General features: G+C 43.4%; 1 protein-coding gene across 4 annotated transcripts in view; it reads left to right on the top strand.

Moving 5' to 3' along the window:
• OGDHL (oxoglutarate dehydrogenase L) overlaps positions 1-25,194 on the top strand; it is a 344,487-nt gene that overhangs the window by 36,927 nt on the left and 282,366 nt on the right. For 3 of the 4 annotated variants that reach the window (XM_077454880.1, XM_077454883.1, XM_077454884.1), the window contains exon 2: positions 11,402-11,492. The exons of the other annotated variant lie outside the window; for it this stretch is intronic. The gene's annotated coding sequence lies outside the window, so the exon portion shown is untranslated. The remainder of the gene's footprint in view (positions 1-11,401; positions 11,493-25,194) is intronic. 4 annotated transcript variants of the gene reach the window in all.

Genomic DNA, 25,194 nt, shown 5'->3' on the forward strand with positions numbered 1-25,194 from the left:
TTTCATGTTTTATTTTTGTTTTGCTGTTATATGTTTCACTGCATGTAGCATAAATAAACCGCATCTTTTGTTTTTTGCACCTACAACGCTGTCTGCTGTGCCTGATTTTGTGTTGTGAACCCATCCAGGGGGTCACACACACCCGCTGCCGAGCTAACCCCTCACAATATATTACATGCCTGATTCTCACTTCCAAGTTGTGAGTAGCCATTTGGCCACCTTTTTATTTTCAACTTTATTAACCACTTAAGCTCCGGACCAATTTGCAGCTAAAGGACCAGGGCCCTTTTTGCGATTCGCAACTGCGTCACTTTAATTGGCGTCCTTTTTTTCTCACAAATAGAGCTTTCTTTTGGTGGTATTTGATCACCTCTGTGGATTTAATTTTTTGCGCTATAAACAAAAACAGAGCGACAATTTTGAAAAAAAAATCAATATTTTCTACTTTTTGCTATAATAAATATCCCCCAAAAATATATATAAAAAAATAATTTTTTTCCTCAGTTTAAGCCGATACGTATTTTGCTACATATTTTTGGTAAAAAAAAAAAACACAATTAGCGATTTTTGATTGGTTTGCGCAAAAGTTATAGCGTCTACAAAATAGGGAATAGTTTTATAGCATTTTTATAAAATTTTTATTTTTTTTTTACTAGTAATGGCGATCAGCGATTTTTATTGTGACTGTGACATTATGGCAGACACATCAGACATTTTTGACACATTTTTGGGACCATTGTCATTTATACAGCAATCAGTGCTATTTAAATGCACAGATTCCTGTGTAAATGACACTGGCAGTGAAGGAGTTAACCTCTAGGGGGCAGTGTAGGTGTTATCTATGACGTTATGTGTTTTTTTTTTTTATTGTAGGGGACGTGGCCTGGCATGTGATGTCACGCATCATCCTTCCCTATAAAAGTGAACAGACGATCGGTGACAGCCACACTAGGAAGCACGGGTAGAGTTTTGTTTACTCAGACCCCTCCTCGTTCTTCAGCTCTGTGACCCGATCCCGGGACACCAGTGGCGATCGGGTCCGCTGGTCCTGTGGCCACTGTCACGGAGCTCAGGACCGGGTCAGGAGCGTGCCGCAGGCGGTGTGCTTCCGACCCACGGCTGGGCACTTAAAGAGCCACGTACAAGTACGTGATTGTGCCCAGCCGTGCCATTCTGCCGACGTATATCGGCGTGAGGCGGTCCTTAAGTGGTTAAACTGTTCTTACATACTGCACTTTGCCTCCTTCCTCTTAAATATGTGATTTGGGGTCAAAAAGACCTCAGATCTCATATTTACACTAAATGCAATAATATGAAAAAAAAAAAAAAAGCTGGCCCTTTTAAGAGCTATGGGCAGAAGTAATGTTTTGACATCTCTTCTGCCCTTCAATGTTGGAGATGGGTGGGGGCCATCTTCCCCTCACTTGTCTCCATACACAGCAAGGGTGAAGATCTGATTGCCTCCGCTTCTGTCGACAGCTCTGGGGGGGCCCCATATCCTGCGGCTGATAAAAGTGATCTTATCGGAAAGTGGACCACCGGCCAAAGAAGAAGATACTACGGTTATGAATGAATGAATGAAATACTTGTATAGCGCACAATGCGAACTGAATCGCCTCTAGGCGCTGTGGCGAGCTTTGATCATCTGCTGGAAGAGGAAGGTCTTGAGTTTTTTCCTAAAAGCCAGGTGGTTTTCTTCCAGGCGGATGTTGATTGGTAGAGCATTCCATAGCCGAGGCCCTTGGACAGCGAATCTCCGATCCCCCTTGGATTTATACCGGGCTTTGGGCACGAGGAAGAGGTTTTTATTGGCTGATCGAAGACTACGGTTTGGTGTGTAATGATTTATTTTCTCCATTAGGTATTGCGGAGCTTCTCTATGCACGCATTTGTGGGTGAGGCAAAGGGTCTTGAACGTGCTGCTGCCATAACAACAATATTCCTCTTCAAAGTAAGAGCGTACATCAGCATGCGGCGGTCCGGAAGTGGTTAACTAATTTGAGTGAAACTGAAGATTTTGTAGTTATATTATTAACCTTACTTTCATGTAAATGTTGAAAATGATTTAGGGAAATTAAAGCACCCACTATCACCCTCGTACCCACCCCAATTAAAACGTGCACCATAGGGCAAGCATGTGTATGTAAACAAATATTGCACCACACATGAGGTATTGCTGTTAACATCAGAGGAAGATCAATAATTCTAGGACCATAATCCATGATTAAAGTGTTAGACCCCTTTCACACTGAGGCAGTTTTCAGGCATTTTAGCGTTAAAAACGGCACCTGAAAACTGCCTCCCATTAACTTCAATGTGTGCTTTCACACTCGGCGATGCACTTGCGGGACGTTAGAAAAAGTCCTGTAAGCAGCATCTTTGGGGTGGCTTGGGGGCCTGGCCCATTGAAATTAATCCAAAGTGCATTAAAAGCGTTTTGAAAGCACCGCAAAATGGGTCCCTTTTTTTTTTGGGGGGGGGGGGGGGTTGGAAACCAGCCCACTAGCTTCAAAAAAGTGCAGCTAAAATGCCGCTAAAGCACCAAAAATGACCGTCGCTTTAGCACTGTTTTAGTGTTGCTTCAGTGTGAAAGTAGCCTTGCTAAAGCCAAATTGTTTTATTTTTTTTAAATTAAAATAACAAACAGGTTATACTTGCCTGCTCTGTTCAATGATGCTGCTCAGAGCAGCCCCGATCCTCCTCTTCTCGGGTCCCCAGCGGCGATCTTGGCTTCTCCTCTTCTTCTTAGGGACTACCATAGCCAGCTGCTGGCTATGAGTAAAGTGTAGTCCCCGCGCTCCCGACCTGTGTGTCTGTGGAGCCGTTCTCCATAGACTTACACAGTGGGACTTAGGCCCGCTCCCCTCTTCTGCCTCACTGCATTTGATTCACAGCAGCAAGAGCCAATGGTTCCTGCTGCTGCTCGAATGCAGGGAAGAGATGCAGCCGTGCACAGCACTGATCTTTTCTCCCCTCTCTTCTCCTTCAAACAGGGGAAGGGGACACGGGGAGCCTGAAAACATTTTTTACTTTAACGCAAACATTGCATTAAAGTGGTTGTAAACCCTTACAAACCACTTTGACCTACAGGTAAGCCTAGATTAAGGCTTACCTGTAGGTCTAAGAAATATCTCCTTAACCCTTCGCGGTTTAGGAGATATTTGGCAAAAGACAGGCACCGCTGTCTACGGCGCATGCGCCGTAGACAGCGGCGCGCTGGCGCACTGAGCGCGCTGCAGTTAACGGCGATATGCCACGAGTGGCGGCTCGTGCGCGGGAGTGACATCACCGCGGCTCTGATGAATGACAGCGCCAGAGCAGCGAGACCCACCAAGAAGATGGAGGCTCTGGACTACAGGGGACAGCGGTGACTTCGCTGGCTCCTGTGTCAGGTAAGTGACACATAATGTACTACTATGCGATGCATAGTATTCCATTATGCTTTACCTTTGCAGGGAATCAAAGAGGAAGTAAACCCATTAGGGTTTACTTCCTCTTTAACCAGTTGCCGACCGCCACACGCCGATGTACGTCGGTACAATGGCACGGGCAGGCATAAGGACATACATGTACGTCCCTTGCCTCCCGCGGGTCGGGGGCCCGATCGGGCCCCCCGCCCGGTGCCTGCGGCGGTCGGTATTCGTTCGGGAGCGATCCCGGACGAGGGGACGGCCATTCATTCATGGCCACCCCCTCGCGATCGCTCCCGACGAATAGAAATCCCCGGTGACATCACTTCCTCTCCTGTAATGTAAACACAGGAGAGGAAGTGATGTATTCTCTCCTCCGTGTCGGTATTTTTCGTTCCGACACGGAGGAGAGCGGATCAGTAAGTTGCACCAACACTCTACACACACAGTAGAACATGCCAGGCACACTCACACCCCCCCTTTACCCCCCGATCACCCCCCCAATTACCCCTGCCCCCCAGTCACAGTGACACCAATGTCATTTTTTTTTTTTTTTTTGCATTGGTGTCATTTGTGACTGTAATAACTGTTAGGGCAGTTAGAGTTAGCCCCCTTTAGTTCTAATGTACCCCCCTAACCCCCCCAATAAAGGTTTAACCCCGTGATCACCCCCCGTCGCCAGTGTCACTAAGGCTGGGTTCACATTGCAGCGGTTTATGAGAACGAATGTGATTCGCACCGCACTGCAGTGCAAATCACATCCGATCTCTGTGCGATTCGAGTTCAGCCATTCGCCGCACCCGCCGCACCCGCCACACCCGCCGCACCCGCCGCAAATTCGCACGGGACCCTTTTTTTGGCCCGCAGCAGAATCGGATCGCATGGGTGTTCACACCATGCGATCCGAGTTTGCAGATCGCACTGCGATATGCGAACTGATCTGGGGGTGTCAGTAACATTTCACTGACACTCCCAGCAGTTCGCATAGGGCAGTGTGAACTGCCGCCGGGAGGCATGCGATGCGGGAACCCGCCGCGGATTCGCGGCGTTTCCGCATCGCTCCAGTGTGAACCCAGCCTAATAAGCGATCATTTTTCTGATCGCCGTATTAGTGTCACAGGTGACGCTAGTTAGGCAGGTAGGTATTTAGGTTCGCCGCAGCTTTTTATAGCGCCAGGGACCCCCATATACTACCGCATAAAGCCCCCTGATTGCCCCCTAGTTAACCCTTTCACCTGTGATCACCATATAACTGTTACAGGTGACGCTGGTTGGTTAGTTATTTTTTTATAGTTTCAGGGCACCCGCCATTTATTACCTAATAAAGGTTTAACCCCCTGATCACCCGGCGGGTGTCATTTGTGACTAATAACTGTTAGGGCAGTTAAGGTTAGCCCCCTTTAGTTCTAAGGTACCCCCCTAACCCCCCAATAAAGGTTTAACCCCGTGATCACCCCCCGTCGCCAGTGTCACTAAGGCTGGGTTCACATTGCAGCGGTTTGAGAACGGATGTGATTCGCACCGCACTGCAGTGCAAATCACATCCGATCTCTGTGCGATTCGAGTTCAGCCATTCGCCGCACCCGCCACACCCGCCGCACCCGCCGCAAATTCGCACGGGACCCTTTTTTTGGCCCGCAGCAGAATCGGATCGCATGGGTGTTCACACCATGCGATCCGAGTTTGCAGATCGCACTGCGATATGCGAACTGATCTGGGGGTGTCAGTAACATTTCACTGACACTCCCAGCAGTTCGCATAGGGCAGTGTGAACTGCCGCCGGGAGGCATGCGATGCGGGAACCCGCCGCGCATTCGTGGCGTTCCCGCATCGCTCCAGTGTGAACCCAGCCTAATAAGCGATCGTTTTTCTGATCGCTGTATTAGTGTCACAGGTGACGCTAGTTAGGCAGGTAGGTATTTAGGTTCGCCGCAGCTTTTTATAGCGCCAGGGACCCCCATATACTACCGCATAAAGCCCCCTGATTGCCCCCTAGTTAACCCTTTCACCAGTGATCACCATATAACTGTTACAGGTGACGCTGGTTGGTTAGTTATTTTTTTATAGTTTCAGGGCACCCGCCATTTATTACCTAGTCTCACTAGTGTACCCCTAAATTTAGGGGTGTCTACTTTCCAAAATGGGGTCATTTGGGGGGGGTTTGTGCCATCTTGGCATTTTATGGCCTTCAAAACTGTAACGCCCTTAGAAAGCCTGAAGGCGGTGCTTGGTTTTCGGGGCCCCGTACGCGGCTAGGCTCCCAAAAAGTCCCACATATGTGGTATCCCCGTACTCAGGAGAAGCAGCAGAATTTATTTTGGGGTGTCATTTCACATATGCCCATGGCATGTGTGAGCAATATATCATTTAGTGACAACTTTGTGAAAAAAAAAAAAAAGTTTGTAATTTTCCCGCAACTTGTGGCAAAATATAAAATATTCCATGAACTCAACATGCCTCTCAGCAAATAGCTTGGGGTGTCTACTTTCTAAAATGGGGTCATTTGTGGGGGTTTTGTGCCATCTTGGCATTTTATGGCCTTCAAAACTGTAATAGGTAGTGAGAAGTGAACTCAAAAATGTACGCCCTTAGAAAGCCTGAAGGCGGTGCTTGGTTTTCGGGGCCCCGTACGCGGCTAGGCTCCCAAAAAGTCCCACATATGTGGTATCCCCGTACTCAGGAGAAGCAGCAGAATTTATTTTGGGGTGTCATTTCACATACACCCATAGCATGTGTGAGCAATATATCATTTAGTGACAACTTTGTGTAAAAAAAAAAAAAAAAATTTTTTTTGTCATTATTCAATCGCTTGAGGCAAAAAAATAAAATATTCAATGGGCTCAACATGCCTCTTATCAATTTCCTTAGGGGGTCTACTTTCCAAAATGGGGTCATTTGGGGGGGTTTTGTACTGCCCTGCCATTTTAGCACCTCAAGAAATGAGATAGGCAGTCGTAAACTAAAAGCTGCGTAAATTCCAGAAAACGTACCTTAGTTTGTAGATGTGACAACTTTTGCGCAAACCAATAAATATACAATTATTGACTTTTTTTTTACCAAAGACATGTGGCTGAATACATTTTGGTCTAAATGTATGACTAAAATTGAGTTTATTGGATTTTTCTAATAACAAAAAGTAGAAAATATCATTTTTTTTCAAAATTTGCGGTCTTTTTACGTTTATATCGCAAAAAATAAAAATCGCAGAGGCAATCAAATACCATCAAAAGAAAGCTCTATTTGTGGGAAGAAAAGGACGCAAATTTTGTTTGGGTACAACATTGCATGACCGCGCAATTACCAGTTAAAGCAGCGCAGTGCCAAAGTGTAAAAAGACCTCTGGTCATTTACCAGCAAAATGGTCCGGTCTGAAAGTGGTTAAAGGAGTTGTAAAGTCTCAAGGTTTTTCACCTTAAAGTGGAGTTCCACCCAAAAAAATAAAATAAAAATGTCATTAATGTGTCTGAATTAATACAAAGATAAACATTTGAAGACGTTTTTTTTTCTTTTACTTGTCTTTTTATTCCTGTTGCTATGTGGTTCCTTGAAATCTTAGTTCTTCATCACCTAGGCTCCTTACATCCCTTCCCTCGGTTGCTCTACTCGCTACTGCTCCTGGGAGATGTGTGTCATCATTTCCCAAGAGTCAGTGGGCAGTGCCGAGGGCTAGGTTGCCATGACAACAGGGTGGGCACTTCCAACGACGCCGCCTGTTGTTGTTATGGCAACCTGTATACTTTACTGCACATGCGCTAGAATGGGGAGATGCTTGCTGGTCGTTTAGCTGCACCATATCCTGGAAATAAATGCTTGTGGGCTTCACATCCCCCAAGCAAAATGACAATGGGCAGCAATGAATAATATACGTTTCTTTTGGGTATAACGTGACATCGGGGGACGAATTGCAGGCAAAAATGTGAGTATTACATGGCAATGTATTAACTTCAGAAATAATTTTTTTTCTTTAAATTGTTAAATGTCGTTGGAATGCTTTAATGCATTTTATGCATTAAGGTGAAAAACCTTTTGTGGTGCATCTGCCCCCCAGAGCCCCCCCTCTTATTTACCTGAACCCAATCTTTCCAGCCTCTGTCTCGGGTCCTCATTGGATAGATTGATAGCGGCGGGAGCTGGATCTTAAGAGGAGCTACTTGGCCGCAGGAGCAGCCTGTAAACCAGCCATTGCCCTCACTTCTGTGCCAAACGCCATCAGGTCCTGGACAGACAATATCGAGACGGCCTTACGCCAGGATGTCCCCAAGGAAGACATAATTAAGGCCTTGGAAGAGCTTAGATTATAAGCAGATTACGTCTGAGAAGCGGCCATTGACACCATTGGGTGCTCAGCCAGATCTATGCTGCACTCAGTAATGGCTCAGGATGCGATGGCCCAGAGGCAGTTCTTCTAGATTCCGCCAGTTAAACCCAAGGGATTTCATGCAATCAAGACACTTTGGAGATAACAGAAGGCCTTGGAAAGGCACTCAGGCTTCCTTTTTAAACAGAAAGAATAAGGCCATTACGGCCCCACAGAAGCAGTCCTTTCGATGCCAGATTAGCCCAGGCACTCCCGGCGGGAGCCAGGCTAAGGTCCTTTGTTCCAGTCTGGGCCACGCATTGCCAAGACCCCTGGGTTCTGGCAACAATCCAGCGGGGGATTTTTCTCATCTCCACCTCTCAGATCTTTAAAAAGAACAGAGATCCCATCCTCTCTGTTGAAGGCTCAGGCTCTAAAGCTTTTCGTAACATCTCTTCAGCTTCATGGGTCGGCTGTGCCGGTTCCCTTGTCGGAGCGCTTTGCGGGCTTCTACTCCACCCTATTCCTGGTGGCGAAGAAGACAGGTGGGTGGAGGCCTGTGATAGATCTGAAGAGGCTCAACCGGTACATCTGCCCCGAAAGCTTAAAAATGGAATCCCTGCAAACAATTATCCAAGCAATCCAGCCAACGAATTGGATGATCTCAGTTGATCTACAGGACGCATACCTACACGTTCCAATTCTACCTGCATTTCAAAAATACCTAAGATTTACAGTAGGACAGAACAACCTACAATTTTAAAACCTGCCTTTTGGTCTGTGCACTTCTTCCAGGGTGTTGACCAAGATATTAATCTATCCCCCTTGCGGGAGAAGGGCTTGAGGATATACCACTATTTAGACGACATCCTCCTGCTAGCAAGCAGTCCGGATCAGTTGGTATCACCGGGGATCCTTCTACAGTCCCTAAGAGAACTAGGATGGCTGATAAACTTCGACAAGAGTCAACTAACACCAACTCGGGAGATGATCTATCTGGGTGCAATGTTGGACACTCAGGAGGGGCAGTGTCGTTACCTCCTCTGAAGGCAGAGATCATCGTCCAGAGAATGTTCAAAATCATCCATACAATGCCTGAACCTCATTGGCACAATGTCTTCCTGCATCCCCCTGATTCCTTGGGCCTATTAGCACTTGAGATATTTCCAGACGGGTTTCTTGCCACAGTGGAAGAAACGGCGACTCTCTCAGACGATCCTGCTGACGGGAGTAATGCACAGGAGTCTTCACTGGTGGACAGTTCCAGAGGACCTCTCCAAGCCTCGTCACCTGGGCTCCCTCTCCTGGATCACAATTGCGTCCGACGCAAGTGAACAAGGCTGGGGAGCCCATTGTGGGGAAACCAGGATATAGGGAAGATGGTCATGTTCCACCCAGGGAGTGGTATCCAAAATATTGGAGATGAGGGCAGCATTCCTGGCACTGACTTCATTTGCATCTCAAATCAGAGGCCAGAGAATACTCCTACACCTGGACAACAGGGCAGCTGTCGTATATCTACAGAAGCAGGGAGGCACTCGCAGCAGATCACTCCTCAGAGAGGTAGAGCCAATCGTGCTCTGGGCGTAGAAGAACCTCCTGGACCTCAGAGCGATGTATCTTCCAGGCAAGTTAAACACAAAAGCAGACTCACTGTCAATGAACTTCCGGGACAATGAGTGGGCTCTCCATCCCCATGTCTTCCATCAAATCGCCAGCATGTGGGATCCCCCTCAGGTAGACCTGTTTGCCACTCTGGAGAATGCGAAACTGGCCAGATTCTTTTCTCTCCTGCCACATACACAAGCCGAGGCAGGGGATGCCCTGTCATGCCCCTGGAGGTTCACCACGGCATTTGCCTTTCCTCCCCGGCCATTAACATTCAAGTTCCTCCTGAGGCTCCTCAGAGAGTCAGTTAAAATGGTGGCGGTACTTCCGTATTGGCCAAAGAGACCCTGGGTTCCTCTAGCCATGCGTCTCAGTGTGGGCTCTCTGATCAGGATTCTCCTTTCCCTCAACTCCTGTCACAGGGCAGTCTAGTTCAACCAAACCCGCAGAAGTTGGATCTTCGAAGTTGAGAGGTGAAGGTTCAAGGCCTTAGAGTGTTCCCCGGGCATCATATCAACCCTGCTATAAGCCAGAAAACCTGCAACTAATGCTATTTATTCAAGAATCTGGGAAAAGTTCTTGTCATTTGCTGCTGGTAATAACTTTGATCCAAACCTCCCCTCTACATCCAATATTTTGGATTTTCGTCAGTCAGGTCTTGACCTGGGGCTTGGTCTAAGTGCAGGTAGCAGCAATATTAAAGATTCACCCTCCTGTCAGAAAATAATTTCCTAAGTGGGATCTGTCCCTAGTTCTTGAAGTTCTATCTGACCATCCCTTTGCTCCAGTAGAACAAGTAGCATTACATCTGGAACCATTACATCTGGCAGAAGAGTTTTGGAACTTCACTCTTTAGGGATAGGCTATATCTCCTCCTTCCCAGACAGAGTGGAGCTTTGTCCCCTTCGGGGGTTCACACCTAAGGTCGCTACTCCAAGCCACCCATTGGAACCCTGGGCACTTGCAGTTTTTACACATGCAGATTCTGAGTCTTGTCACGAGCTGGACATCTCCAGTGGACATCTCCAGTGCTCAAAGCTTACCTAGAAGCCACCGGACCCTTCAGAAACTCCGAGAGACTTTTCATTGTACCATTCGGTAAATACAGGGGCAAAGAGGCTTCTATTAGAACCCTGGCATCTTGGGTTGTAAAGCTGATCCAAAAAGCCTACAGAGTGAAGAATATGGAGCCTCCATCACGAGTGAATGCTCATTCTACAAGGGCAGTCTCAGCTTCTTGGACAGCAAGGGCTAATGTTTAGTTGGAGACAGTTTGCAGGGCCACCACCTGGTCTTCTTGTCATACTTTTCTTAGACACTACCATATTGATCCAGGAGCTCTCACAACTGTTGCGTTTGGAAGGAGAGCAGTTCAAGCTGCAATGTCCCTTTCTGATTAAACACTTAAGCATGATCCCACCCGTGTCAGCTAGTTATTTATCATGGAGGCACCAGGAAAACAGAAAATTGTATCATACTTACCGTAATTTTCCTTTCCTGGTGCCTATCCATGGCAGCATACGCTCCCACCCTCAGTATTCTATATTACAAAAGAATGTTGGGGGAGGGACTATGCCTTTAATTTATGCTATTCACTAGTCCTGAGGGAGGAGTCAGGGCAGAGCTCTATAACAGGTATGCTGCCATGGATAGGTGCCAGGAAAGGAAAATTACGGTAAGTATGATACAATTTTTCCGTTTTTTTTTTTGTCTGCTTTGGATAGAGTGATGAAGAGTTAGAACCCAATGTCAGGCTTTTCTGCTGCCTGGGTCCCCATTATGGAGATGTACCCTAATTGTCCTGGTGATGACTAGGTCTAAAAGGGAATATTCTAAATTCTGAGTTGTCATTTGTTTCAGTGACTGTTGTCTAAGGGACATTTCTCTCACTTTAGAGAGATTTCCTCTCATTCCCTATTGTGTCTCCAGGAAATATGTCTCCTCCCCAATGGCACACAGATCGAATAAACAGACCTACAAAGAAAAGTTGTACAAATCTGTTTGTAATCAGGTATTTTGTTTTTGTTTTTTTGTATAATGCCTTTGTTTTCCATATATTTTGCTGACATCTTATGTTATTTTTCAGTTTACTAGGAAAAACCAAAGAATCTAGAGCACAGCTGAAAAAAAAGGACTGGAACGTGAGGAGGGAATGTTTATCAGTGCCTCCTTTACAAGTATGTTTACTGTGGACCTAAATAAATCAATCAGTAAAATGTAAATTCCCTTGTTTAGTTGTCAAAACTTTCCTATGTATTTGCTGACAGGGCCAGTTTACTTCAGCTAGCAATGTGTATGGCAAAGTATCTCAAGCAATGTAATTTGTATCTGAGGAGGATCTCAAACCTTTGGAGACATCACAAAAGTATAAAAATATTTTTTTTTAAATCCAATTTTTAAAGGGTCTCCTAGTGTACGTGTTTATGAATCAGGTCCCCTCCTAAAACCCTGGATTCTCAAATGAAGCGGTTTCCTGTCCTATAGGACAGTGGTCATCAACCCTGTCCTCAGGGCCCACTAACAGGCCAGGTTTTAAGTATCCCCTTGGGGAGATGCAGACTAGAATACTGCAATCATTGAGCAGCAAATTATATCACCTGTGATGTATTTCAGTTATCTTGCAAACCTGGCCTGTTAGTGGGCCCCGAGGACAGGGTTGATGACCACTGCTATAGGGTATAGCTGTCCATGATGTCCCTATAACTGGTCTTTCCTCTAGTATTTACACTTTGCTTGCATATTAGTGGATAGGTAGCTCATTAAAAACGGCATCTTAGCTTTTTACTTCAAGATTTGTGCAGCACAGATACTCTATTGATTGTAATGCTCTCTCTCACACAACAGTAGTAAATAAGTAATGCTAGAATTTGATGACTTTTAACTACGTCCCACCCAGCCAATGTACATATACGGCCGGCAGGGAGCTCTCTACTTCTGAGTGGACGTTCCTGGACGTCCTTCAGAAGTAGGGGGATCGTATTCTAAAAAACTTCATTCATCTAGGACTCTGGTATTTTGTCTCCCCCATCTACTTTTCCATCCTACTGATCTGTAAGGCTGTCTATCACATTGGTAGCCCAAAGTAGCAATTTCCAAAATTAGGTGGGTATTTGGATAATAAACCTCCCTGGGGTTCCAAAATCCTGAGACACTTTGGATGGTATTGGATTAGTAAGATAGTAATTTATAGTGCTTTATCACCCTCAGTCTTGTTTCTTACAATTGTGTTGCTTAGACAGTTAATATAACAAATGCTGTCAAATACAGTATGTGCAATTACTGATGTTATAGTGAACTTGTCATTAAAATACAGAGCTTCTTTCTTACCACTTAAACACTTCAAAGCAGCCTAGCCTAACCTAATATTTGGTCTCTGGCTGCCAAAAGCATTAGAGTGCGGAGACCTTCAGACAGACTCTGTCTGAGGGGCATTAAGTGAGATAAAGGAATCAATGAGGCACAAATATTATGGCTTTAAGGTCTTTAAAATTAATGTATTTTAGTGCACTATTCAGAATCATACACTATTCTGACAATATTTAATTATATATTTAACTGAAATGCAGGAGCTGCACACTCTAGCATCAAAATGTTCCCTGTCTAATGAACTTTCTTGTATGTGTGACCAGAGTTCATCTACAGTTCTATTATAAACTTTACTGCAGCCTATAGAATCCAGCCTGTTCATTTGCGGGCGTTGTGTTAAAGGACTGAGAAGATTTTGCAACTAGACTATGTGGTTCCAGACATTTCAGGTTTATATTTTGTATTATAAAAATGCTCAAATTGGGGTAAGGGGGTGTTGGTGCTTATTTTTCTTTTCATACATCAGGGGACACGGAGCCATAGTAGTTACTATGTGGGGTTAATAGGCCACCTTTTAGGTGATGGACACTGGCACGCCCTAAGACCAGAAGTTCACTCCCTATATAACCCCTCCCATTACCGGGAGTACCTCAGTTTTTTCGCCAGTGTCTAAGGTGTTGGTCACGAGTAAAGATGTACTGTGCTGAGCTCCACTGGAGCAATCCTTGCTGGGGCTAGCCATGCTGACCGGATCCATTCAGAGTGTCCTTTAATGGGCTTAAGGAATGGTACCTGGGCCTCGTGTCCAGTACGTTTTGGTAGTAAGGCCATAAAGTTTTTACTGGCAGGGTGCTGTTTCAGGTGGGGGCCGTAATCAGCGCGAGGGGGCGGGGCTAACCACGTCAGATGCTGACTACACATGGAGGAAGTTTTTAAAAGAAGGACTGTGTGTGTGGCTGCTGCTGGCTGTGGAGGGACACATGAGCAGAGGTGGCTGGCTTCACGTTTGGTGACACAGGCATTTCCCTTTGAGACATTATTACTTTACCAGGCTAGGCATTAATAGCAGCTTTGTAGCGCTGGACTATAACCTGGAAGTGCACATTCTTTTTGGTAGTGCCTCTGCATTGTGCTGCAGGCTATGAGTGGAAGGAACTCCTCAAAGGGTTCTAATGGCTCATTGGTTTCACGACAAACTAAATCCATTTCCAAAAGAATGTCATCCTCCTCTGAGAGTGATGCGGTCGGTCAGATTGAGCCGTCAGGGGAGACTGTTGTTGCAGCTGCGCTGGACACTTCAGTCCCTAATAAATATATATATATATATATATATAATCACACAGAAGGTTTTCTCTTCTACCATTTCTAATTTGGAAAAGAAGATTAATGCTATGATCACTCTCCATAGTAGGTCAAAACGTAGCAGATCCCCATCTAGTGCTCAGGACCCTCATACTGAGGTGCAAGGGACAGGGGATCAGGAAGATATTCCAAGAGATTTGGAAGATACTAATATATCCTCTTCTGAGGATCCTAATATAGGAGTAGCATCACAAGACAGGTTGCTTGTACACTCTCTTACTAAATTGGTTGTTCAACCTTTTTGCTGCCCCTTGATGAACCCATCTCTGGTTTGGGATCACTAAAACCTGGGGATGCTTTTCCTATTCATTGATGGCTGAAAAAGCTTATAAATTCTTAATGGGAACATCCGGATAAACTGTATTATCCTCCCAGAAAATGTTCTACATGATATTCTACGGAGGAGGATTTCTATAAGAAATTGGGGGGGGGGGGGGAGGTTCCTAGCAATTGATGCTGCAGTCGCCTCAGTGAACAAGAGTCTCGCATGTCCAGTGGATAATGCGCTGATGTTAAAAGATCCAACAGATATAAAGTTGGAACTTCATTATAAAAGCAAAATGTCTTTAGCAAGTTCAGTAGCGCGGCCGGTTCTTGCGGCAATTGGGGTATCTTAGTCCATTAAGGAACAGTTGGTGGAGATACTTAAGATTCTGCCTGATCAGCAGGCCCAGCAATGGGCTGGCGTATTCACAGTTTCACAGTAGATGCTATGAAAGATTCTATCATCCAAGCCTCACGGCTTATGCTAGGACTAGTGCATTCTCACAGAGTTCTGTGGCAGAAAAATTGGTTGGCTAAAGCACAGTGTAAAAAACTCTTGGCCAGTTTCCCCTTTCATGGTGAACGGCTATTTGGGGACGAATTGGATAAATACATCCAAAGGATTTCTAATGGGAAAAGCTCTCTTAGCAGTAAAGAAGAAGTTTAAACATTTCTCCTTTAAGCGTGCTTCCTCACCTGTGCCAGGGGCATCAGCCTCTAGGCAGTCTTGACAGCCTCAACCATCAGGTTCAAGGGGAAGACCCCAAGGGCAGCACCAGGGTCAAAAGAGGTCTTGGGGCAGAAAGCCCACAAAACAGAATACTAAAGCCTTCTTATTAACGGGGCGCCACCGCTTGGTCAGGTGGGGGGAAGGCTCCTGCAATTTTCAAACACCTGGCAGGAACAATGTCAAGACAGATGGGTGGCCTCCTCGATTTCTCTAGGTTACAAACTAGAGTTCTGAGAATTTCTGTCTCCTCGTTTTCTAAGATCAAATGTTCCCAGGGATCCAGAGAAAAATAAATCAATCTTTTTAAGCTGTGGATCATCTCTTATTCCAGCTGGTGATATCAGAGGTTCCCTTGGAGGAACAGGGCATAGGTTTTTATTCAAACCTTTTCATGGTTCCAAAGCCAAATGAAGAGGTAAGACACATTCTAGATCTCAAGGATCTGAATCGGCACTTAAATATCCGGTCCTTTCGCATGGAATCAATCCGATCAGTTGTTGGCATCGATCGATATCAAGGATGCATATCTCCAAGTGCCAAAATTTTCCGCTCACCAGAAATATCTATGCTTTCAGATAGAAAATCATTATTTTCAGTTTGTGGCCCTGCCATTCGGTCTAGCCACCGCACCGCGGGTGTTCTCAAAAATTCTGGCACCTCCTTTAGCCAGATTTAGGGCTCAGGGTATAACGGTCCTAGCCTATTTAGACGATCTACTTTTAGTAGATCATTCAGTCTCTGGTCTAAAATCAAATTTTAATCACAGCTGTAAACTACCTGGAATCTCTGGGTTGGATACTCAACCTAGAAAAATCCTCCTTAAAACCGTCAAGGAGATTACAGTACTTGAGGCTGGTCATAGATACCGTACAGAAAAAGGTATTCTTACGCCAGACAAGTTCCATTACAGGATTAATTCAAATTGTCAAAGCAAAGAAAAATCCTTCCATTCGGCTTTGCATGAGATTGTTAGGGAAAATGGTGGCCTCCTTTGAGGCCGTCCCTTGCGCGCAGTTTCACTCAAGACTGCTACAAAACCCCATCCTGTCAGTCTGGAACAAGAAGGTTCAGGCTTTGGATTTTCCAATACGCTTATCCCCCGATGTACGTCAGAGCCTAAATTGGTGATTGATATCCAGCAACTTCTAAAAGGGGAAATCCTTTCTTCCAGTAAAGTCAGAAAGGACCTTGCCCATCAACATTTTGGAGATTCGGGCAGTACATCTGGCCCTAGAGTCCTGGATGGTCAGGCTACGGGACTGTCCTGTCAGGATTCAATCTGACAATGCCACGGCTGTGGCTTAGATCAATCACCAGGGGGGCACGAGAAGTCGTGCAGCTCAAAAAGAGGTGAATCATATTCTAGCCTGGGCAGAAAACATTCCTTGCCTATCGGCGATTTTTCATTCCAGGAATAGAAAATATATATATTTGGATATATGTATTTTAATGTATGCTTATATATGTGTTGTTTAGTATTTTATATACATATATGTTTTTTTCCTTTTTTATTCATTTATATTTTCTCCTTATAATTTAGAACATTGTTATCAGCTTCTGAAGAAGCGTCATCGCAGACGCGAAACATGTAGAGCACCAAAAATATATGTAATTGCTGACTGTATGGTTGATATCCTTAATCCTATATTTATATAGATACATATTTTGTTTTTTCCTTTTTGGAAATTTGAAATGGATCTTACTGTTTTTGATAGGATGTCAATTAGGTCTTAAATGTGTAGTTACAAGGAGGAAACATTTCCTTTTTGTGTGTAAAAAGGAAATTGAACTCTTTATTTTCTGTTTTTATTTTTTTGTTTTAAAAATAAATAGAAATAATTCCTTTTGAATATACTGGTTGTGTCTACAACTTTCTTTATGCCTAAAAAGTCCAACTGAACCCACATTTTTTTCTTTTGAGGTCTTTTATGTGAAGGTTCTTTTATTTTCATTTTTTATTTTTCTCCCTTACTCCCCCTTTTCCTTGTCAATATTTACATTCACTTTCGGGATCTTAACCATGAATACATAATTTAAAGTTTTAATGACCCCCATCCAGTAGCGATGCAGTTTGGGGCATCACCATAATAGGTGAATCAGATCCCTGTGTTCTCTGGCGCACCTGGTGCAATTGTCACTGTCCCCAATGCCCATCTTATGCAGTCTAGCTGGTGTGAGGTGTATCCTCCTTACTATAAACAGTTGTGACAGTCGTTGTGCCATGTTCAGTGAGCACCCTTGTATTGCCTGTAAGGCCTCTGTCCACTGGTCCTCCTCAAAAACTCCTACGTCTCTCTTCCAGGTCGAAGTCACCCTTGCAGGGAAGGCAGGCAGAAATGCAGTAAGTAACATCGCATACGATCTAGATATGAAGCCCTTATAGCTGGAAACTTCTGTCATGTAGTGGAAGATCAGGGCAGGGGACAGTACCCATGGGTTGTTTCCTGCCTTATGGCCAGACCTTCTCGCACAAGATCCAGTATTCCATCCTACATTGCGGATGCTAAATTTAACGGTTTGTCTTTTGAAACCCACATTCAAAAGGACCGTGGGTTATCTCCTTCGGTAGTGTCTACTTTGGTTAATGCCAGGAAGCCGGCTTCCAGAATCATTTACTGTAGAGTCTGGAAGGCATATATTTATTTATTGGTGTGGATCCAGGAGTTGGCATCCCAGGAAGTATGTCATAGGTAGGATCCTTGATTTCCTGCAAATGGAATTAGAAAAGAAGCTGGCCTTGAGTACTATCAAGTTCCAGATCTCAGCCTTGTCGGTGTTTTTTCAACGACCTCTTGGTTCTCACACTCTGGTGCATAGTTTTATTCAGGGGGTAACATGGATTAATCCCCCTATCTAGGCATCTCTAAATCCTTGGGATTTAAATTTGGTCTTATCGGCTTTACAGAATCAGCCTTTTGAGCCTTTATGGGAAATTCCCTTGGTTCTTTTGACAAGAAAAATTATCTTTTTGGTTGCCATTTCTTCTGCTAGAAGAGTATCGGAACTAGCGGCTCTGTCTTGTAAAGAGCCATATTTAATCATGCATAAGGATAAGGTGGTTTTGTGTCCTCATCCTGAATTCCGACCAAAAGTGGTGACAGGTTTTCATTTAAACCAGGATATTATTCTACCTTTCTTCCCGGAGCCTTAATCTAGGGAATAGAAGGCACTATATTCCCTTGATGAATGAATAAATGAATGAATGAAATACTTGTATAGCGCACAATGCGAACTGAATCGCCTCTAGGCGCTGATGTAGTAAGAGCGATCAGAGTCTATTTAAAAGCGACCACTCAGGTTCGCAAAATGGATGTTTTGTTTGTTCTGACAGAAGGTCCAAAAAGGGGGACAGGCGTCATGAAAGTCCACAATTTCCAAATGGATTTGTCAAGTGATTGATTGTTCAAGCTTACGGCTTAAAGAAGAAAATTCCTCCTTTTGATGTTAAAGCACACTCAACCAGGGCGGATAGTGCTTCTTGGGCGATGCATCATCAGGCCTCTATGGCTCAGATCTGTAAGACTGCAACTTGGTCTTCAGTTCATACATTTAACAGATTTTATCAAATCGATGATAAAGGTCATGAGAATATTGCCTTTGGATGTAGTCTACTGCAGGCTGCAGTATGAGTCCTCTAGCCTCTTTTGCCCTACTTTGTTGTGTCCCCCTCCCTTCAGTTGCCATTGCTATGGGACATCCCACATAGTAACTACTATTGCCCTGATGTATGAAAAGAAATCAGGATTTTCTCTGATGTACATCAGGGGACACAGAGGTCCCTCCCTTCTTGGTATATACTTGTATTGCTTGGCTACAAAACTGAGGTACTCCCGGTAATGGGAGGGGTTATATAGGGAGTGCACTTCTGGTCTTAGGGCGTGCCAGTGTCCACCACCTAAAGGTGGCCTATTAACCCAACATAGTAACTACTATGGCTCTGTGTTCCCTGATGTACATCAAAAAAAAGGATTTTACAGGTAAGCTGTTTTAAAAACCTGTTTTTCATATCCTGTAAAAGAACACACAGGGAGCACAAACGCCTAGTGCATTACCCAAGGTTTATTAAAAGAAACTAAATATGCGATTGAGTACTCCAGAAAGGACAGCAGTAAAAAGTGACAAGACTATCGGCGATGTCTGCAATCTGATGAGTTTAGGGGACGCATCCCCTTCCTCAGAGCTCTGAGGAGGGCTACACAGAGGAAGTATTGTCCCGGAAGAAAATATAGTGGGTATAAAAAGTCTACACATCCTTGTTAAAATGTCAGGTTTCTGTGATGTAAAAAAACTAGACAAAGATAAATACTTTCAGAACTTTTTCCAACTTAATGTGACCTATAAACTGTACAACTCAGTTGAACAAAAAACTGAAATCTTTTAGGTGGAGGGAAGTAAAAATAAAAAACTACAATAATATGGTTGCATAAGTGTGCACACCCTTAAACTAAAATAATTGTTGAAGCACCTTTTGATTGTATCACAGCACTCAGTCTTTTTGGGTATGAGTCAGCATGGCATATCTTGACTAGGCAATATTTGCCCACTCTTCTTTGCAAAAACACTTCAAATCTGTCTGATTGCGAGGGCATCTCATCTCCTGTGCACTGCCCTCTTCAGATCACCAGACAGATTTTCAATCGGATTCAGGTCTGGGCTCTGGCAGACCCATTCCAAAATGTTAATCTTTTTTCTGGTGTAGCCATTCCTTTGTTGATTTGGATGCATGCTCTGGGTCGTTGTCCTGCTGAAAGTAGAGTTCCATGTTCATGTTCAGCTTTCTAGCAGAAGCCTGAAGATTTTTTGCCAATATTGACATAATTTCCTCTACCTTGACTAAGGGCCCCTGTTCCAGCTGAAGAAATTTGGTCCCAAAGCTTGATGCTGCCACCACCATGCTTCACTGTGGGTATGGTGTTCATTTGGTTATGTGCAGGGGTTTTGTGCCAAACATATATCTTTTGGAATTATTGCTAAAAAGTTCAACCTTCGTTTCATCGGACCATAACACATTTTCCTACATGTAAAAAAATGTGGATCTGGGGAAGGGGGGATTATTACGGTGCCTAATAGTAAGTAATAAGTTATAACATAAATTACCAAAATTAAAGACCATGTAATGTAATACATTACATAATAACATTAAAGCTTTATTGGAAAAACAATTTATTCATAAAAATATGCATTATCAAAAGTAATACACGGCACACCACAATACAAAAGATAAAATAGTCGTCTACTCAGTTTTGATCGCTGGTCAAGAGAGTCCCAACATGTTTCGCCATTACCATGGCTTCTTTAGGGGAACCATTTTTTTTGACTCAAAGGAAGACTAACAACAACTACGAGTAGTGGTAGATAACAAACAATTATTTTACAAATAATGATTAGTTGAATACCGCCTGTTCCCTAACAAAGGTAGTTTGTATTAGCTAATAATCAGTGTAAAGAATAGACAGAAAATAAATTTAAATTTAGTAGAAATGTATTGATCGTGCTTAAAGTAAATACATACCCCTGGCTCATCCGCAGGCCCACAATCGATGAGGCTAACCCAAGAGGGGGAGAGAGGAATGGCACATCCAGCCCTAAGTATCACCAATGGTGACTGCAGGGGGTAGAGGAGAAGCTGATCAACATAAAGTATAGATATAGAGATCATAGTATAAAAATGATGGTATGCAGGAGAGATATATGCCTCATACATACCCTATACGAGGTTAATGTAGAAAACTACATATCGGGGATGCCAAAGTTTAGAAAAGTTTGGGGTAAAGAGGACACACAGTCGAGCAACCTAGATGCACACAAAAAAAATAAATATAGTACCTCAAGGGCATGACCAAAAAAGGCGGGCCTCTTCAAAAATGGGGGAACAAAGAAATGAATGTATAAAAAAGCTCACTTGAACCCTAATTGGAGATAGTTAAATGTGTTCACCAATCAGGGGCAGTAGTTGGTATCCAACAAAAAAGCCTAGCCTGAACAAGGCTATACAATAAACAAGCTGCTTAGAAATAAGGCCCCTAATGTTACAAAAAGAGAAAATATATATGGAAACAAAAATTAAAATGAATCAACTACAAGGAAGGCTAGAAGGGTGTGGAGCACAATCTGCCAAGCCTTAAGACTAACCTTATTCTCGTGTGCAGTGCAAGACAGCGTCCCCAAAGAGCCAGCAGCCAGCATTAAGCTGGAGGGTCTTCTATACCCCCCACTTCGTCAGCGCTTGAGCGTAGATGTCGACGACGTGTGACGTCATCGTCACATCGTGCATGCACCGAGCGTGAGTGCCGACAGAGAGCGTACCAAGTACTCTCTGTGCGGCTGCTCGCTCCGTATCTTGGGCCTACAATCCCCAGAGTGCTTAGCGGCTGGCAATGCGTCATCACTGCAGTGTGATCGACATAAATGCCAGCGATGACAATGCAGGGCAAACTCAGATGGAATACTGCGGAATAGGGATACCGGGCACGGGAGTGGGAAAGTTGACACAGAACGGGCGTAAGTAAACACAGAAGGTGCTATGAAGGGCGCTGTTTCCACAATATAGGGCCCGGGGCGTCCATACAGGCACCAGGAGGCGAGAGATCTAGCTGGTTCACCCAAAGGGAAATATATCATCAAACGAGGCACAAGAAGACAAGCCAGGGGCAGCAAAACCAATAAGAATAAGATGATCACATAGTAAACATTAAAAACAACAAAATACTTGAATATAGGATGGAACAATTATACCAAACTATCGAGGGAAGGTCAGGTGGTAATCTATAGAAAAATCTATATCTATATATATATATCTATATATATATATATATATCTATATATCTATATATATATATATATATATATATATATATATATATATATATATATATATATATATATATATATATATATATATATATATATTATAAAAAATCATATAGTATTTGGAATAACACAATAGAGAAAAATGGGAGATAAACGAGGAGAAAAAAAAAAAGGAACAACACCAATAAGTTAAGTCAAATTCTTATATACAAAATATATAAAATAAACAAAAAAGAAAGAATATGTCTGACAACCACAATTGATACAGTGCAAATTTAATAATAAAATGCTGATCAAAAAATTGGATACAAATAAAAGGGGGGGGGGGGGGAACACCCATACCACCAATCCAGGGGACCTACGGCAAGCATGGCGGATACTCAAAACGGGCTGGACCTGAATATATGCCAGACAAATTATAAAAAGTATTTAAACGTAATATATTCATTCAAACCAGGGTGCTGAGTGGCATCTAAATTATATATCCATTTATTTTCAAGTTGTAGTACAGTGGAGTCTATTTTCCCGCCTTGAGCATGCATCGGTACATGCTCAAGGGCGGAGAACTGTACTACTTTTGCATCAAAATTGTGATGATAACCAATATGTCTATTAAGTGCGGTAGTACATTGACGTTTCAAAAGGGGGGACATATGGTCTCTGATAAGTTTTAAAGAAAGGGCTTTTCGTTTTGCCGATGTAAAAACATCCACACGAACATTGGGCCAAATAAACTATCCCAATAGTTTTACAAGTGACATTATATTTTATGATATGTTGAGATCCATTCAGTAAGGAGACATGAGAAGAATTTGAAATAAATTGACAGACATCACAAGACCCACAAGAGAAGGTGCCCCTTCTAGTGGGTCTGGTTGGTTGATTAAACGTAAAATGACTGGTAACCAATCAATCCTTCATAGATGGGGATCTATGATAGGTAAGTTGAGGATATGGCTTGATATATTTCTGAATTGTCTGATCTGCCAAAAGAAGAGGCCAATATTTTGAGATAATTTCTTTCATTGGGAATGTTGTCTAGAATACTGAGTAATTATCCCACTAGGTTGATCAATGGTCGGGTTTTTTTTGGGAAAATTAGATCAGTTCGCTTGAGATTAACCACTTTATTAAAGATGCGTTTTAGAAGCGACTTGCTATAACCTCGCTGATGGAGTCTAATAAATAGATCCCCTGCAGCCTGGTAAAAGTCAGTGTCCAAGGTACAATTTCGTCGAAGACTGAGGTACTGACTATATGGGATACTATTTAGTAATGGTTGGGGATGGGCGCTAGAAGCGTGCAAGATTGTGTTTCCTGCTGATGGTTTGCGATACAAAGATGAGTTGAGTCTACCATCATCGTCAATCAGAATCTGCAAATCCAAGAATTCAATCTGAGATTGACTATACTTCATAGTGAAGCCCAGGTTGAAACTGTTGTTAGACAGTTCATCAAAGAACAACTTCAGCTCGTCAATAGTTCCTCTCCAAAATAGAAGGACATCGTCAATATAGCGATGCCAGCCCAAAATATGTCTAATCAGGTTAGAAAGCCGATCATCAGAGAAAATGGCCCTTTCCCACCCCCCCAGGTACAGGTTGGCGTAGGAAGGGGCACATTTAGTGCCCATTGCCACGCCCTGCACCTGGAGGAAGTGGGAAGAGTCAAACAAGAAAAAATTATGAGTCAAAATAAATTTCAAAAGTTGAAGAACTAATCCACTATATGCCTCAAAGGCCGAACCTCGTTCACTTAATTGAGCTTGAATGACTTGAAGTCCTTTTTCATGTGGAATAGAATTGTTTAAACATTCAACATCCAAAGCCACCAACCAGGTGTTCTGGGGAAGTTGTTTGCTCTCTAGAATACGTAATAGATCAATAGTAACCCTAACGTAAGAAGATAAAGAGAGTATGTGTGGGAAAAGGTTTTTGTCAACAAGTGCACTGGCGTTCTCCATTTAGTCCCTGACAACCAGAGACTATTGGTCTGCCTGGAGGATTGGTCATGGATTTATGCAGTTTGGGCAAGGAATAAAAGGTTGGAACCTTAGGGTACTTGACATTAAGATATTTCCAAGTATTCAGATCTATAGTGCCTAATTGATAGGCCTCAAAGGTCATTTGATAATATTGTGCATTGGAGTTATCCACAAATGATTTGCAGACGGGGCGGTACCATTGCCTGTTGCCGAGGATGTCGAGGCACATATTTCTATATGCCCCGCCATCCATGACACAGACGTTTCCTCCCCTGTCCGCAGGCTTAATCACCAAATCAGGGTTATTTTGAAGGTCTCTAAGGGCTTGACGGTGTTTAGAGGATAGATTAAATGGTTCATGTTCGTCCAGTTGGAGATTCTTGATTTCTAATGTAATTTGTTGTACAAAGGCCCAAATGTTGGGATTGGTTTGGAGTAAGGGAAAGGATTTGGATTTAGGTTTAAATGACGCTGGAGGGGGGAAGGAAACACCATGAATCAGGACCTGCGTCATAACAGGCTCGGGTAGGTCATCTGCGTCCGTGTGACCCTCCTCCCATAGGGACATCAGATCGTCCATAGCTTGAAGTTCATTGGTTGAAAGTTCAGGGGGCGTGGATTCCAGATCTAACATGTTTCGGGGCTTATCCTACAGAACTTTAAATAATAGTCTCCTAGCAAATAGATGTATATCTTTCACGAATTGAAATCTATCAAGATTCCCAGAAGGACAGAAGGTCAAGCCTAACTTAAGTACTTGAGTTTGTTCCACAGTCAGGGAGGCCGAGGACAGATTCACCACCTCCAATATAATAGAAATCATTTGGAAAGAACAGCTCTGCAGGTTGTCCTCCCATGATTTTTTCAAGGAGTCACTGATCTTTCTTATATTGGGGACTCTCAGACCCCAAAGAACAACTTGATGATCAGCGATCAAAACTGAGTAGACGACTATTTTATCTTTTGTATTGTGGTGTGCCTTGTATTACCTTTGATAATACATAATTTTATGAATAATTGTTTTTCCAATAAAGCTTTAATGTAAAAAAAAAAAAAAAAAAAATTTTATGTAATGTATTACATTCCATTGTCTTTAATTGGGTAATTTATGTTATACCTTATTACTATTAGGCACCGTAATAATCCCCCCCTTCCCCAGATCCACATTTTTTGACTTGTAATTTGGGATGAGGTGTCCTATCAATTAGATTTTTTCTCGCCGAGCTTCTCCTTTTCCACATTTTCCTACATGCTTTGGGAGACTTCAGACTTGTTTTTGAAAAATTTAGCCAGGCTTGGATGTTTTTCTTCGTCTTGCCACTCTACTACATAGCCCAGACATATGAAGAATAGGGGAGATGAGATTGTTGTCACATGTAACACACAGTCAGTACTTGCCAGATATTCCTGCAACTCTTTCAAT

The sequence above is a fragment of the Lithobates pipiens genome, unplaced genomic scaffold, assembly GCF_037356315.1.
Source record: "Lithobates pipiens isolate NorthernLeopardFrog02 unplaced genomic scaffold, aLitPip1_a1.2 Scaffold_25, whole genome shotgun sequence".
Taxonomy (NCBI): Eukaryota; Metazoa; Chordata; class Amphibia; order Anura; family Ranidae; genus Lithobates; species Lithobates pipiens.